Source organism: Triticum dicoccoides, chromosome 2A, assembly GCF_002162155.2.
Source record: "Triticum dicoccoides isolate Atlit2015 ecotype Zavitan chromosome 2A, WEW_v2.0, whole genome shotgun sequence".
Taxonomy (NCBI): Eukaryota; Viridiplantae; Streptophyta; class Magnoliopsida; order Poales; family Poaceae; genus Triticum; species Triticum dicoccoides.
The window spans coordinates 446482897-446496587 of NC_041382.1; positions in this window are offsets into that span (position 1 = coordinate 446482897).

Sequence of the window (13691 nt, forward strand, 5' to 3'; positions counted from 1 at the left end):
GGAATCTTTCATTATAGAAGTTGGCTTGTATATTCCAATGATGGGCTTCCTCAAAATGCCCTAGGTCTTCATGAGCAAGCAAGTTGGATGCACACCCACTTAGTTTCTTTTTGAGCTTTCATATACTTATAGCTCTAGTGCATCCGTTGCATGGCAATCCCTACTCACTCACATTGATATCTATTGATGGGCATCTCCATAGCCCGTTGATACGCCTAGTTGATCTGAGACCATCTTCTCCCTTTTTGTCTTCTCCACAACCACCACTCTATTCCACCTATAGTGCTATATCCATGGCTCACGCTCATGTATTGCGTGAAGATTGAAAAGGTTTTGAGAATGTCAAAAGTATGAAACAATTGCTTGGCTTGTCATCGGGGTTGTGCATGATTTAAATATTTTGTGTGGTGAAGATAGAGCATAGCCAGACTATATGATTTTGTAGGGATAACTTTCTTTAGCCATGTTATTTTGAGAAGACATAATTGCTTTGTTAGTATGCTTGAAGTATTATTATTTTTATGTCAACATGAAATTTTGTCTTGAATCTTACGGATCTGAATATTCATACCACAATTAAGAAGAATTACATTAAAAATTATGCCAAGTAGCACTCCGCATCAAAAATTCTGTTTTTATCATTTATCTACTCGAGGACCGGCAGGAATTAAGCTTGGGGATGCTTGATACATCTCCAATGTATCTATAACTTTTGATTGCTCCATGCTATATTATCTACTGTTCTGGACATTATTGGGCTTTATTATCCACTTTTATATTATTTTTGGGACTAACCTATTAACTGGAGGCCCAACTCTGAATTGCTGTTTTTTGCCTGTTTTAGGGTTTCGAAGAAAAGGAATATCAAACGGAGTCCAAACGGAATGAAACCTTCGGGAACGTGATTTTCCCAACGAACAAGACCAGGGAGACTTGGACCCTACCTCAAGAAAGAAAAGAGGAGGCCACGAGGTAGGGGGGCGCGCCTGCCTACCTTAGGCGTGCCCTCCACCCTCGTGGGCCCACTGTTGCTCCACCGACGTACTCCTTCCTCTTATATATACGTACGTACCCCAAACGATCAGATACGGAGCCAAAAACCTAATTCACCGCCGCAACTTTCTGTATCCATGAGATCCAATCTTGGGGCCTGTTCTGGAGCTCCGTCGGAGGGGGCATCGATCACGGAGGGCTTCTACATCAACACCATATCCTCTCCGATGAAGTGCGAGTAGTTTACCTCAGACCTACGGGTCCATAGTTAGTAGCTATATGGCTTCTTCTCTCTTTTTGGATCTCAATACAATGTTCTTCCCCTCTCTTGTGGAGAACTATTCGATGTAATCTTCTTTTTGCGGTGTGTTTGTTGAGATTGATGAATTGTGGGTTTATGATCAAGTCTATCTATGAATAATATTTGGATCTTCTCTGAAATATTTTATGTATGATTGGTTATCTTTGCAAGTCTCTTCGAATTATCAGTTTGGTTTGGCCTACTAGATTGACCTTTCTTGCAATGGGAGAAGTGCTTAGCTTTGGGTTCAATCTTGCGGTGTCCTTTCCCAGTGACAGTAGGGGCAGCAAGGCACGTATTGTATTGTTGCCATCGAGGATAACAAAATGGGGTTTTCTTCATATTGCATGAGTCTATCCCTCTACATCATGTCATCTTGCTTAAGGCATTACTCTATTTTTAACTTAATACTCTAGATGCATGCTGGATAGCGGTTGATGAGTGGAGTAATAGTAGTAGATGCAGGCAGGAGTCGATCTACTTGTCTCGAACGTGATGCCTATATACATGATCATACCTAGATATTCTCATAACTATGCTCAATTCTGTCAATTGCTCAACAGTAATTTGTTCACCCACTGTAGAATACGTATGCTCTCGAGAGAAGCCACTAGTGAAATCTATGGCCCCCGGGTCTATCTTTATCATATTGATCTCCTACTACTTAGTTATTTCCTTTGCTATTTCCTTTGCCTTTATTTTACTTTGCATCTTTATCATAAAAATACCAAAAATATTATCTTATCATATCTATCAGATCTCATTCTCGTAAGTGGCCTTATAGGGATTGACAACCCCTATTTGCGTTGGTTGCGAGGATTTATTTGTTTTGTGCAGGTACGAGGGACTCGCGCGTAGCCTCCTACTGGATTGATACCTTGGTTCTCAAAAACTGAGGGAAATACTTACGCTACTTTGCTGCATCATCCCTTCCTCTTCGGGGAAAACCAACGCAGTGCTCAAGAGGTAGCAGATGCTGTGTCCTAAAGATATCAATGGTATAAGAAGTTTCCTTGGTCATGCTGGTTTCTATATCAGGTTTATTAAAGACTTCTATAAAATTTCTAGGCCTCTAACTAATCTCTTGAAAAAAGATGTCCCTTTTCTTTTTCATGATGATTGTGTAGAACCATTTGAAATACTTAAGAAAGCCTTGATTTCTGCACCTATTGTTCAACCACCTGATTGGATTGAAATTATGTGTGATTCTAGTGATTATGTTGTTCGTGCTGTTCCTGGACAAAGAGTCAATAAGAAATTGAATGTTATTCATTATGCTAGTAAAACTCTAGGCAATGCCCAGAGAAATTATGCTACTTCTGAACAAGAATTTTTAGTTGCTGTTTTTTCTTGTGACAAATCTTATATTGTTGATTCCAAAGTAACTGTTCACACTGATCATGCTGCTATTAAATATCTTATGGAAAAGAAAGATGCTAAACCTAGACTTATTAGATGGGTTCTCTTGCTGCAAGATTTTGATTTGCATACTATTGATAGAAAGGGAGCTGAGAACCCCGTTGTAGACAACTTGTCTAGGTTAGTAAATGTTCTTGATGACCCACTGCCTATTGATGATAGCTTTCCTGATGAGTAATTAGCTATCATAAATGCTTCTTGTAATACTCCATGGTATGCTGATTATGCTAATTACATTGTTGCTAAATTTATACCCCCTAGTTTCACATACAAGCACAAGAAAAGGTTTTTCTATGATTTTAGACATTACTTTTGGGATGACCCACACCTTTATAAAGGAGTAGATGGTGTTATTAGATGTTGTGTACCGGAGCATGAACAGGAACAGATCCTACGCAAGTGCCACTCCGAGGCCTATGGAGGACACCATGTTGGAGATAGAACTGTGCACAAGGTATTACAATCTGGTTTTTATTGGCCTACTCTCTTCAAGGATGCTCGTAAGTTTGTCTTGTCTTGTGATGAATGCCAGATAATTGACAATATTAGTAGACGTCAGGAAATGCCTATGAATTACTCAGTCGTTATTGAACCATTTGATGTTTGGGGCTTTGATTTTATGACCTTTTCCTTCCTCTAATGGGTATACACATATTTTAGTTTTTGTTGACTATGTTACTAAGTGGGTAGAAGCTATTCCAACTAGTAGTGCTGATCATAACACTTCTATTAAGATGCTTAAAGAAGTTATTTTTCCGAGGTTTGGAATCCCTAGATATTTGATTACTGCTGGTGGTTCACATTTTATTCATGTTGCTTTCCGTAAAATGCTTGCTAAATATGATGTCAACCATATAATTGCATCTCCATATCACCCTCAGTCTAGTGGTCAAGTAGAATTGAGAAATAGAGAAATAAAATTGACCTTGCAAAAGACTATTAATAGATCTAGAAAGAATTGGTCCAAGAAACTTGATGATGCATTATGGTCTTATAGAACTGCTTATAAGAGCCCTATGGGTATGTCTCCGTATAAAATGGTTTATTGAAAAGCATGTCACTTACCTCCTGAACTAGAACATAAAGCTTATTGGGCAATCAAAGAGCTCAACTATGACTTCAAGCTTGCCGGTGAGAAGAGGTTATTTGACATAAGCTCGCTTAATGAATGAAGAACCCAAGCCTATGAAAATGCCAAGTTGTTTTAAAAAAGGTAAAAGATGGCATGCCAAAAGGATACAAAAGTGTGAGTTTAATGTAGGTGATCATGTTTTTCTATACAACTCTCGTTTAAGATTTTTTGAAGGAAAGCTTCTCTCTAAATGGGAAGGTCCTTACATAATCGAGGAGGTTTATCATTCTGGTGCCATCAAAATAAACAACTCTGAAGGCACCAATCCGAAGGTGGTAAACGGTCAAAGAATCAAACATTATATTTCAGGTACTCCCATAAATGTTGAGACAAATATTATTAATACCATTACACTGGAGGAGTACATAAGGGATACTTTCCAAAATGTTCCAGACTCCGAAAACGAATAGGTATGTGGTACAGTAAGTAAACCGACTCCAAAACTGTTCTAATGGCAATTTTTCTCCGTTTTTGAATATTTAAAAAAATAGGAAAATTAAAAGTAGTACGAAGAGTGCACGAGGAAGCGGCAAGGCAGGGGGAGCGCCCTACCCCCTAGGCGTGCCCCTTTACCTTGCCGCCACCTCATGTACCACAATGAAATTCATTATATAATCTCCCGAAGGTTTTGACCACCGTACCACAACGAAACCATCTATTCTTGTTTCGAGCTATTTTTCTAACTGATCTAGATCGCCATGACGTCTCCAAGCGCCTCCAAGGACAAGTTTTTCGAGAAGGTCGTCAACCCTTACCTTGTGAAGGTGCTGCAACACCCTCAAACTATTGAGATGTGTGATGGGGTGCTGCACATCCATGATGTTGAATGTCCAAAGAAGACCAATAGTGTGGAGGCAAGGCTCGAAGCAATGGAGCAGCAAGTTTTCAAGTGCCAAGGGATGGTGGAACATGGACTCAATGCCAATCACTTGTTGATCACGGAATTTACCTATGACCAGAAGCTGGACACCAAGAACATCGGAGAGGCAATCTTCATGTTTCATGAGAGAATCGAGCATCTCCAAGCCCAGATCTATGACCTGCAAAACCAAAACTATGAGTATGAATACAAATTTAAGAGGATGAGTTTGGATGCAGATTTGAGGATCCTGGAGACTCATTCATATATTTACGATCGTGAACCTATGCCTTGGAAGATGGAGGATAAGATTATTTCATCATCAACAACTCCATCATCACCACCTCCGAAGAAAGAGATCTAAATATATGGGTATGGGCACTCCCCTTGGCTTGTGCCAAGCTTGGGGGAGGTGCCCCTGTATCGTATCACCATCACATCTTTACGTTTATCGTTTTTCTTAGTTTGATCCTTTTGGTTATATCTTGATCTAGTAGAATAAAGTTTTTAGTATGATCTAGCTTTGAGTTTTGAGATCTATCTATGTAATCGAGTCCATGAGTATATATATATATGGGTAGCACTATTCTGATCCTAGGATCAGAATAACTATTTGGATCACGTCACACCCTATATAGAGCGATCGGGTTGTTCCCGAACTGCCCAACCCGCTCCAAAAAAAAAATCCCACTCCACCACCCCATGACCAGTCGTCCCTAACCTCCCCCGATCCCCTACGATCCACCACGATGGCACCTCCCTCCCCTGGATCTGGCACCTCCCTCCCCTGGATCCGGCGCCTCTCGCCGCCATGTCCCCGGCCCCAGCGCGCCTCTCCTCCTGCCGCCTCCTACATCTTGCCGTCTGGAGCGACCAGACCTCAAACGGTCCAATATCTGTGCTCAGGTGTCATCCCTGGATCAGTAATTCTGACACCACACAGTACTTGAAGGATTTATAACAGAGTAGCAATCACACACTTATTACATCGAGTGTCTAAAAAGAGAACTTATTACAATAAATATGGCTTAAGGCCATCTAATAACGATAACAGCGAAAGGCTTGGAAGATAAGTGAGTCCATCAACTCCAACAGCATCACTGAGTATAGAACCATGGCCTAAAAACACCTTAATCGTCATCTGAAAAGTCTGCAACATTAACGTTGCAGCCCGAAACGGGTCAGCACATGGAATATGCTGGCAAAATAACACATAGAGAGTAATGGAATGAAATAGGCTATTCTATATGCATATTTGGCTGGTGGAAAGCTCTATGGTTACAGTTTTGCGTAAAGCCAATTTTTCCCTACTGCAAAGGAATAAATTTTATTTAACCATCATGGTAGTTGTTAAACATTGAGAATGGTTGACAGCATTCTCAATCCCAATTAAGCATCATCATTAAACAAAACCCAACAAAATTAATTTTAGAGTAACATGTTGAGATTCACATGATAATCCAGGTACTAGATACTCAAGATGTCCATAACCGGGGACACGGCTAATCATGATTAGTTTATACACTCTGCAGAGGTTTGCGCACTTTTTCCCACAAGACTCGATCGCCTCCGTTTGGTTTCTCGCACTACAAGGTGTTTGAGAAGACGGATGACCGAGACATAGTCTTTCAGAAGCGTTAGCACCTTACGATCGGTTAGACCGTTACACGTACTTTCCCCTACATCTGCTAGTCTACCACTGTAAGAGTTCGCACAACTTAATCAACTATGCTAGAGCTCATAATAGCTTGTGGCTGCACATGGAAGTTTCTAGCATGAATAATCTCATAATCCCTATGAGCCTGGGTGGCGGTCCAAACAAAAAACAGGCAATCGCTGGCATACCCAGGTGCCTCAATCCACCCAGATGTGTGTTTAAGTTGCCACCTTAGATAAACCATTAATTAACAATCTCACATCTGTCATGGATACACTCACCCAATCCACGTCTACTAGCATAGCATGGCATAATAAGCAAACGTAGAAGTAACTCCCAAAGGTTTGATAATAACAGGTAATAGGTACTACCTCAACTACTTCCCAACCCCACAATTTAATTAGATCCTAATCATGCAATGTGTGAGGATTGATCTAATGCAATAAAACTGGGTAGAGGGAAAACATGATCAAAGTGTTACTTGCCTTGCTGATGATCCGGGAAACCTAGCAATTCGAAGTAGCAAGCGGCGCACTCCGGGTACTCTATCACAACCAAACAAGCATACAATAAGTACTCAACTAATTCATATGTAAAACTAAAATAAGAGATCTAACCAAAAAGTTCAACTTAAGAACTCCGGTTGGCAAAAAGAATCAAATCGAACGAAGCAACGAAAGAAAAATGGCAAAAGAAACAGGCTTCGTTTACTATTCTGGATCTAAGGCAATTTTTACAGTAGCAAAAACTTGTTTGAGTTGGTTAAATGTAAAGAGGGTTTCGAGACGAAACTCCGGGCGCTTGAATCGCCTGAATCCGATAAACGAGCGAAAAGTTAGACTAAAACGAAAATCGGATCAAAAATCGCGATCAGAAAAACCGCGGATTTAATCTGAGAAAAAGAAAAACGACAAACGTTCATTAAAACGAACGAACGGACGAATGCTCGCTAATTAAATAAATCGGAAAAACCGATCTATTTAAAAAAACCGAAACTAAAAAAATAAAAAAATAAACAAAACCGACGGGAAACCGATCGGTTTTCAAAAAAACCGGCGGCGTGAGGTCTATGTCCGGCGAACGGCGGCGGTGGTCCGGCGGCGGCGGGGCAGCGGCGCGGGTGGCGGTCGCGAGGGCGGGCGGCGGCGTGGGCGGGCGGCGGCGGCGGCGGGTGGCTAGGGTTAGGGTTTCGGGCGGGGGCGCGGCTTTGGCTTGGCCGGGGCCTCGGGGCGCTTATAAGAAGGCCCGGCCAGGCGGAGTCCTGGCCGGTTACGGGCCAAGGTCGGTTGGGACTCTTTTTTTTAATAATTACACTCGGAAAAAAACAAAAGGAATACTAAACGGACTCCAAAAATCCTGAAATAAATTTTCCCCGACTTCTAAATCAAGCTGCACAGGATGAACATTTATTTGGGGCCAAAATGCAATTTTGAAAAACGCGCATTTTTCCTAAATTCAAATAAAATAGCAAATAAAACCAAATAAAATCTTATTTGATTTTTTGTTAAATCCCCAATATTTCTTTATTTTCGGAAAGTCATTTAATTCCCTCTCTCATATTTTGTAATAGAAATAATTGAAGATAAAATAAATAAAATCAAATGATCCTATTTTCTAAATTTGAGACAACTCAAATATGAAAATAACGAAATCCCCAACTCTCTCCGAGGGTCCTTGAGTTGCGTGAAATTTCTAGGATCAACCAAAATGCAATAAGTATGATATGCAATGATGATCTAGTGTATAACATTCCAACTTGAAAATTTGGGATGTTACACCGTCCCCGTGCCTTCAGCCTTCAAACACGCCGCCACCATGCATCTCACCACCACCGCCACCCTCCCTAGATCTCGCCGCTGCATGCCTCCTCCGCCACGGCCGTGAGCTTCCTCCCCCACAGCCGACGTTCCTCGTCCCCAACGGCCACCGTCTGCCGCCACCCCTGGCCCCTGCCTTGGCACCTCCTCTCTAGAACGACTCCCGTCGCCACCCTCCAGCCCTGGCAACTCCTCTCCGGCCCGCCTCCATCCCCGAAACTTCCTCTACGGCCCGCCTCCCGCCGCCTGCTACCCTTTCTCTCAGATCTGCCACCATCCCCACCAACACACTACGCCTCCCAAACTCCTGACAGCCAACCACCCGCCAACGACCACCTCTGCCGGTGTCCTGGATCCCAGCCATGGAGTAGTTCCCATGCAGGTCTCCCCCGTGCTACTCCAGGCCGACTATGCCGTCACACGAAGTTCACCGATCAGAGCTGTGGTCGGATCTGTCGCCGTGCATCGCCTTGGTCAGTCTCCAAGACTGTCCTACATCTCCTCCTGTTCGGGCCGTCCATGGCCACCTGTCGTGTGCCTCCTCCTCCCAGGTTACTCCCGTTAGGTCGGGATAGGATCCTCGTGCGGACTGCGTCAAGCTGTCACCATGGACTGCTCCGCATCGTCACTGTGAAGAGCTTCTGAATCAAAAAATAAGAACAAACTACCTTCACATGCGTGTGCGTACAATACAGGCATAGAGAGGTTCAGGGCTACAGGCAATGTGATGGCGCAGCCACTGCAGCATCAACTACAACAGCGCGGCGCTCCTGGTGCTCCTCTCCCTATGCTGCTTTGCATGCTGCGATGCCACCGCCTCCTAACTATACAAAAGGTTTAAGTGAGGAAAAATTAGAGCTCATGAACGAACCTGTAGAAGTTCTAATACGATGGTGCTATTCTCTGTAGTTATTTGTTTCTCGTGAATGCATTTGGTTGTAGCTGATGGATCTCTATCTTCATATATTATTTTCTTTATTTTAGTGTGACCTGCACCCACCTTTATCTAATCTTTTTTCATCAACTCACTAATGGACGTACTGAGTAATTCGTGCGACATTGCTACATCTTGTTTTGGTCTGCAGCCCAGCACTGCTTCTTCAGTCTGTTTGAATGCCCGCTAAATCCATTTATTAAGTTACAACCTTCAAAAAATGTGTTTGGCATTTCTGTCGTACGTGCCGCTGCTGCTAATGCTGAAGAGCTAAACTCTGCTATCGCCAGACTAATACTGAAGGGCTAACCACCACACAAGATGCTCCTGTTCACACCACGACTCAATCAAGATGAGTGTGTGTGTGCCTGTGATCTACAACAAATGCCTGATGCGAGCGATGACTTTAATTGTGCCCACATATGGAGTAGTCACAATGGTGGATTGAGCATTCGTAATGCTGTTGGACAGGTAATCTAGAGTTAACTGAAGTCCAGCTATTACGCTGGACAAGGTTCATCTACATCATGGTTGGCAAAATTCGACCCTCCCTAGTGTGTCTGTTATTTTTAATATCACGAAAATGAGTGCATATAGTCTACGAGAAAATCATATATGAAAAACTAGAAAGATAACAACAAAAAGAAGTAAGAAAAACCTTGAAGTTCAACTAGAAGATCCAAATAAGTTCGTGCCGCCCTCTGGCGGAGCATGAGTCTTGGGTGTGTGTGTCTTGAATGTGTGCTATTCGGGTGGGTGCCTCCATGCGTATCTGCGGCACGTATGTGTGCTCCGAGTAGGTCTATCATAGGGTTTTTTCATCTCTAAAAAATACAATTTATAAAATCGTTAACAGAATGTTAACCAAAAAACAAAACTAATACAATGGCCTAAAGAATAAGCCCACCCCGTTCGGAAGTTCGGTGATAAAAAAACATAGAAGGTCAAATTAAAATAACGGAGTAGTTCGAAGTTTTTAAAGAGTTAGATTTTTTTCTCATTACTAAAGAATAAAATGAAGATATTCAAACTAAAATAAAGGAACAACTAAAAAAGTTTAAAAATAGATTTTTCCTGTTTTTAAAAAATTAAAAGCTCAAACTAAAAGAACCAAGAAATTAAGTTAAAATAACAAAATGGTTTAATGTTTATAAAAATGATTTTTTCTGTTTTTAAAAATAAAACATAGAAGGTCAAATTGAAATAATGTAGCAGTTCAATTTTTTAATATAAAACATATGTCTCCATTTCTAGCAACACCCCTAGAAGTTCAAATTTAAATAACGAAGTTGTTTGATATTTATATTTATTAGAATTTTTCTCATAACTAAAGAATAACCAAAGAAGGCCGATTTAAAAATAGAGCAGATCAAAATTTATAAATAAAATGGATTCCCTTGTTTCTACAAAAAACCTAGAGGTTCAAATTTAAGTAATGAAGAAGTTCAATGTTTATTACAAGACCAAGAAGTTCAACTTTAAAAAAACGAGCAGTTCAAAATGTTTATAAAAAACGGAGTAGTTCAATGTATATAAAAAACTAAGGTTTTCACGTAACCGAGAGAACTTTAGATTGATAACTGCCAAAAGTTCACATACTGCAAGGTGTGCTTTTGTATTGAAAAAAGGTATGAAAAAGCAAAGGCTAAAAGTTTTGTTGCTAGAAGTTCAAGTGATCGGCCCGAGAAAGTTCAAAAATTCTTGTGAGAGTGGTTGAACAAAAATACGTGACAGAAGTTCAAGGTGAAAAGAATGAGAAGTTCAACTACTGCAAGGAATGCATTTCAGGTGATAATAAAAAGTATAGAAAAATAAAAGCTTAAAAGGTTTGTTGAAAGAAGTTCAAGTGCTTTATCCAGGAAGTTCAAAAATTCTTGCGAGAGAGGATCACCTTGTATTTCCATGTTCGATTTTTGCCGTATGAAAGTTGAATACAATTCTTTACTCAAAATATAAAAGGTGAAGTTAAAATTGAAATAACAGAGAAGTTCGGAGTTTATTAAATACTAGGATTTACCTGTTCAAAAAATAAAAACCACAACGCCATTTTGTCCACTTTTAAAAACAACTCATAAACAAAAAAATGGTTGCTAGAAGTTTAAGTGCTCGGCGAGGGAAAGTTCAAAAAATTCTTGTGAGAGAGGTTCACCGTGTATTTAGGTGTCCAAAAATACAAAAAAAATATATTGTTTTTTGTGTTTTAGAATAATTCTCTCAAACCAGATAGAAGTTCAAAGTGATAACAACTGGAAGTTCGCATACTGCATGGTGTGTATTTCATATAAGAAAAATACAATAAAGTGAAACCGCGTGAAGTTCAAACAGACATGCCACAGAAGTTCAACTACTTCACGCAGTGCAAAAAACAGCACGTCAAAAACACAGTGAAGTTCAAATAGACATGCCCGAGAAGTTCAACTACTTCACGCAGTGCATTTTCATTTGCGATTAAGGCAAAAATCTTGATCTCGTCATTTTTCTAATTTACTTCAAAACGGCAGGAATATCATTTGTGTAAGTTCAAGTCCTCGGTCGTATAAAATTAAAAAACATTGTGATAGAGGTTTGTACAAAAAATATATCATTTGTGTAACACTTACGAAATGGATGAGAAAATTACAAATGAAAATAAGTCACATAAGTTCAACGTGAAAACAACAGGAAGTTCACCAACTACACTGAACGAATTTCTGATGAAAAACTTTTAAAATCGTCGCGAGTATAAAAAATGATCAACACGGGAAAGATGGTTTTTTACAGCAGATTTCCATCGATATATAACTTGCTCAATTCCGGTGAGTGGATGGAGAGCTACGGGCAAAAAGCACGTGAAAATTAGAGTGAAGTTCAAGTAGACATGCCGAGAAATTCAAGTTCTTCACGTAGTGCATTTTCGAAGAATCTGTTTCGCGATAAAGGCAGAACGAATGATCTTGCTGTTTTCGAAATTACAGGAAAACGGCTAGAAATCAGGGAAAACCATCAACATGAAAAAGTTTCTCATTTTCCTTAGCTTTTCAACGGTATATTATTTGCCCCATTCCGATAAAGTTTGTAGAAATTATAGCGAAAATACATTTTATCCATTTTCAAAATTGACTTAAAAGAATAAGGAACTTGGAGACATAATATATACCAAAAAATTTTGCATTTCCTCAAGATTTCCAATGCCATATCATTTGCTACAGTCGGACATACGATTAATTAATTAGCATGAAAACACGAACTCGGTGCAACTTGGACCGTTTTTCAAATTACTTTTAAACCGTTCAAAATTAGAAAACTTTAAATATGAAAAAGTAGCACATTTTCATAAGCTTTCCAACGCCATATCATTTGCCTCAATTGGATCAGCCGTTTATAAATGACATCGAAAATACAAACTCGGCGGTTCGGTTTGCGAAATTTTACAATTTTCCAAATTACTCTTTGACCGTAGGGAGTTAGAGAAAACTTTCAACATGTGGAAGGAGCGGCTTTGCAGCAGCTTTCCAACGCCATATTATTTGCCTCATTTCCATAAATGCTTTAGAATTGCGATCGAATATACAATTCACCTTTTCCGTATGAAGAAAAAACGGTTTTTAAAACTGCTCTTAAATCGCTTACATTTTTTCCAAAAATTCAACTTGTGTCATGACACTGGTGTCCATAACTTTCCAACGGTATATCGCAAGCCCCATTTGGGCAATGTTGGTGGAAGTTCAACCTAGCACTGGGAGAAGTTCAGGTCGAACAACTCAGGCAGTAAAATTGCAAAAAACACAATTTCATAACAACCCGAGAGCAAAATCCGCCAACGAGCAAGATTCCTATTTAAAACGTGTATTGCTAAAAAAACGTTTCTAGATTACACTAACATCATATATAACACACCTAACCAGAATAATTCATGCAGGGAGACACGATTGCGAGGATAGCCCGAAGGTCGGGTTCGTATAGAGGGAAGTTCAGTCGCATTCTCAGGAAGTTTTGGTTGTGATCAGAATATTTTTTTGATCCCATGATCAGAATAGTGTTTATGTGTGTGTGTATATATATATGAATAATAAAGAGTAGTTTTGAGTGAGGGCTTTGCTTTCTTGCTATGATTTTGAGGGAATAAAATAAGATAAAGAATAAAAAGAAATAACAAGATCATATAATGATCTTATGGACAGTGAAGACTTCACATATAAAGAGTATGATGAATAAAAGTTGTTGAGAGTTGGAAAACATAGTTTTGGTCATTGTTGCAATTAATAAGATGTAATAAATAAAGAGAGGTTTCATATATAAATATACTATCTTGGACATCTTTTGTAATTGTGAGCACTCATTAAAATTTGACATGCTAAAAAGTTGATGTTGGACAAGGAAGACAACATAATGGGTTATGTTTTCTTATATCCGAAAAGAAATTGTACTATCATGGATCCTCCAACATGTTGAACTTGTTTTTCCCTCTCATGCTAGCCAAATTCTTTGCACCAGGTAGAGATACTACTTGTGCATCCAAACATCCCTTAAACAAGTTTTGCCATGAGAGTCCACCATACCTACCTATGGATTAAGTAAGATCCTTCAAGTAAGTTGTCAT